Here is a 4,501-nt window from a genome sequence, read left to right on the forward strand (position 1 = left end):
CATGGATGCAACTCTGCTGGCTTGCCCTGCCCGTGTGAAATGCACAGAGCATGGTTCCCAGGGCTGGGGGAGAAAGAACAGGGGCTTGGTCCTCCCAGTGTGGCAGCAGAAGCAAAAAGTGGCTCTGGGGACATTTCCAGGTGCTCCAGGTTCCTGCTCCCTCCCAGCCAGATGCCCTCAGAGCGTGCCTCACATGGGTTTGGCACAGTGCAGAAAAGGGCAAGGGTTGAAATGAAGGCACTAGGAAGAGTCCCAGCAACGCAACACTGCAAAGCATCTGAGTACTCTGAGCAGGACCAAAGACAAGCTGTGTTCAACCACACCAGGAGCATGACTGCAACTCTGCTGGCTTGCCCTGCCTGTGTGAACTGCACAGAGCATGCTTCCCAGGGCTGGCGGAGAAAGAACAGGGGCTCAGTCCTCCCAGTGTGGCAGCAGAAGCCCAGAGCGGCTCTTTGGACACTTCAGGTGCTCCAGGTTCCTGCTCCCTCCCAGCCAGATGTGCTCGGAGTGTGCTCACTTGGGTTTGGCACAGTGCAGAAAAGCGCTCAGGTTGAAATGAAAGGACTATGAAGAGTCCCAGCAACCCAACACTGCAAAGCATCTGAGTACTCTGATCAGGACCCCAAGGCAAGCTGTGTTCAACCACATCACAGTGTGGCCGCAACTCTGCTGCCTTGCCCTGCCCGTGTGACCTGCACAAAGCACGGTTCCCAGACTGGGGGAGAAAGAACAGGGGCTCGGTCCTCCCAATGTGGCAGCAGAAGCCCAGAGCAGCTCTGGGGACATTTCCAGGTGCTCCAGGTTCCAGCTCCCTTCCAGCCAGATGTGCTCAGAGCATGCCTCACTTGGGTTTGGCACAGTGCAGAAAAGGGCAAGGGTTGAAACGAAGGCACTAGGAAGAACCCCAGCAACACAACACTGCAAAGCATCTGAGTACTCTGTCTCAGCAGGACCCAAGGCAAGCTGTGTTCAACCACACCAGGAGCATGGCTGCAACTCTGCTGGCTTGCCCTGCCCATGTGAACTGCACAGAGCATGGTTCCCAGGGCTGGCAGGAAAGAACAGGGGCTGCTCGGTCCTCCCAGCATGGCAGAAGCCCAGAGCAGCTCTTGGGTCATTTGCAGGTGCCCCAGGTTCCTGCTCCCTCCCAGCCAGATGTACTTGAGCCCCCCTTCGGTTCTCACATACTCTGCTGTTTTCTAAGCAACGCAGAAAGTGCCATCAAGGCTGCGAACGTTTTTTGTTACTGGAGTAACGTGGGGCTACTTCTGCCAGCCCTTCTACCGCTGGCACTGTGGAGGACGCTGCTTTTGAAGGACATTGCTGCATGGCAGGAAACCCTCTGGAGCTGAACTGTTCCTGTGGACATTGGCCCTTTGGATTTGGTTCTTGACAGCACCAGCGCTCTTGTGTGAGCACGCCAGCTGCTGTCCAGTGGTGCTCCCAGGGACGGAGGCGCAACCCTTTCTTGCAGCAGGAAAGGATGCCTTCAGGACCGAGGAGACCCTGACCCTCTCACTGCTGTTTTTTTTCCTGAGGTCAACGGCTGGGTGAGTTTCCCTGGTGGCGTTGGGACGGATCCAGCTAGGGGGGCTCCCTGCAGGCAACCACGCTCCCAGGGATGAGGAAATGCACCGCACGCAGTGCGAGGGGCTTGCTGCCGTCGGCTTTTGGGACACTTTTCCAGCTTTTTTTTCTTTTGCTTCCAGCAGTGAGTTGTGGAAGGGGCTAACAGCGGGCCTGTTAGCTAAAGGAGCGAGAAGAAGCTGAGAAGTAAGAAGAAACGGATAAGGAGCTCTCTTCCAAGGCTGTAACCAAGGAGACCGAGAGAAGAAAGATAGAAGAACTTTGCAGCTGGATGAAGCGTTTTTAGAAAGTTAGTTAAGTCACTATAACTTCTCACCAATAGTATTATGTTGATTTATTGTGGCCAATAGTAAAGATAGAAGAAGCATAAACAATTGGAAAGTGTATAAAAATCAGCCATGTTCAATAATAAAGTGTTGCCAACTGAGACTGCTTGTGGTCTCTGCTTTATGTCGTGACCGCCTCGACAGCGACAGTGAGTGGGTCGGAGTAAGCTAGGTCATCATCCTGGGTACACGGCTGTCCACCCAGCAGAGAGAGGTTTATCTCCAAGTTGTAGGTATCCTGAAAGAGGGAGATGAAAAGGTTTCTAGAAGTTTGGTTAAGGGGTTTTGTTCGTTGGATGTTTTTTAAGTTCCCGCAAAAAATGGCCAAAGAGGTTACAGATGAGCATTTTTGGAGGACTGTAGGGTGTCTTTGTTAACGGAAAGCACAAAAAGGAGGAACCCTAACCTAAAGATATATGAGGTTGTTTCTTTTGATTATTGAGATTGTGAAAAATAGTGGCGTGAATCATGCATGAGAGGGAAAGTGAAGAATGCCCGACACCGCAGTCCCCAGTTCTCACTCAACCCCCATCCCTGCCTTCTTTTCCTACCCCCGTTTCCCCTCCATCGAGTGGACAAAGGGGAGCAAACTGTCCACAGCAGACGCAAGGTTGCTACCATCTCCCTGGCTCCCCCGGTCCCCTTGCCCTGACAGTGTGGCCACACCGTCAGGAATCTGTCCCTAAACCTTTTCCCAATCCCTTTGTCCCTGTAGCTAATCCCAAGAATGTTCAAGGTTGCTTTGTTCCCCAAAACCCATTCCTCACACATTCCAGAGAGGTGCCCCAAAATGGCCGCCACCTCGTGGCTAAGGTTTCTGCTCTCCAGAATCCCTTCCTTCCAGCACCATCCCCTGACCCTGCCTTTCCTTCCTTCTTTTCCCCTGCAGCAAGGCTGAGGATGTTTTTTGTCACTGGACTAACAGAGTTTTGGGAAAGTCAGAGGGCACAGAAAAGCTTCAGCTTTTGTTCATCTCTTACATTTCCTCTGAATTCTCGTTTCTCTAACATTTTCTAATTATTGCTGCATGTGTTCTTTTTATGTATTCCTTAACAAAGCATGTAATTAAATCATTGGTCACAATTAAATAGGCTCATCATTCTCATTGACGCAAAGCAATGTGCATCAACATGTCTGGCAAGGATTTACAAAAAATCTGAAGGCACGTATTATCCCCTGCTTCTCTTCTCTTGGTTAACACCTTTGGTCTTGTTCGTTTCAATGGGTGCTTCCATCTAGCTTGTTTTACCACAATCTAGGAGAACAAAATAATGCTATTTGTTCCATCAGACGTTTCCAGGCACACACAGCATAAGAGTACACTGACTCTAGAGGCACTTCACTCACAGCACCTCTCCAACAAGAAATTCTAAATTAACTACATCTGGGAACATATTGAAGAGCTGCACACTTCAACTCGTAAACCAATTGGATTTGAACATAAGAATTTTGGCAGTATTTTGATGTGTGTTTCTTTCAGAGTTTAATGAGTGTAGAAATTTATTTTCCACCAGGATGCAGCTGCTAGGTGTGTTACAGGCTCTGGATTCTCACATACTCTGCTGTTTTCCAAGCAAAATGTAAAATGCCATCATGGCTGAGAACATTTTTTGTCACTGGAATTACACAGTTTTGGGAAAGTCAGAGGGCACAGAAAATCTTCAGCTTTTCCCTCACTTAGATTCCCTCTTAACTCATTTCTCTAACCTTAAATTCTACTGCGAAATGCAGATGCCACAAGGAGAGAAAACTACCTCCTGAAAAAAAGTATTGAAATCTGTCAAATTTAAAACTACTTGGCTTTGCTAAATTTTTCTTAATATCACATGCAGATTCAAAGAAGTCTACCTGTTTAGTCTTATTTTTCAGACTTTAACTGAAATACACTCCAAATTCCTGCATTAGCTGCAATGAGAGCCTAATGGAGTGTCAATCCTGCATGGCTTAATTAACCATGTAGTTTTTCCTTCTCTCGTAAGCAGGGAAGGAGTTCATGCCCACGGTGCCGCTGGTGCCCAGGGGGCCGAGAGGCCGATGGCCCCTGGGCTGTGCCGGCCCTCCGGTGGCGGCAGGAGCGGGGCAGGGCCCGTCCCTGTGCCGGCCCTGCTGAGGCCACATCTCGAGGGCTGGGTCCCCTCTGGGCCCTCACGCAGGCAATGGAGGGGCTGCAGCGTGGCCAGGAAACGGAACGGACCTGGGAAGGGAATGGAGTCCCAGGAGAGGCTGAGGGAGCTAGCTCGTCACAGTCTCGACTCCGTAACCTCAGAGGCCTTTCCCACCCTAATTCACTCTGTGAACAAATCACTTCAACCGAGACGTACTTCAAATCTCTACAATTAGAGATCTACACAGGATGCCCGATTGCGTCGTAAGGTTATCCTTTTAAGGCTGAACTCTAAAGGCACTACGTAATTCAAACCCACATTTCCCCCCCAACCTCTCTCTCACGCCGCCAACGTGGCGCTGCCGAGAGCCCGCCCGCGCCGCCGTTTTTATATGCGTGCGGAGCGAACCAAGATGAGTGGGCAAGACGGGGGTGCGACCCCCCCGCGAGGGGCCGTTGGACCCGGCCGTGAGAGACGTGG

This window comes from Agelaius tricolor, unplaced genomic scaffold (assembly GCF_023055355.1).
Source record: "Agelaius tricolor isolate 1412-34295 unplaced genomic scaffold, bAgeTri1.0.p SCAF_44, whole genome shotgun sequence".
Taxonomy (NCBI): domain Eukaryota; kingdom Metazoa; phylum Chordata; class Aves; order Passeriformes; family Icteridae; genus Agelaius; species Agelaius tricolor.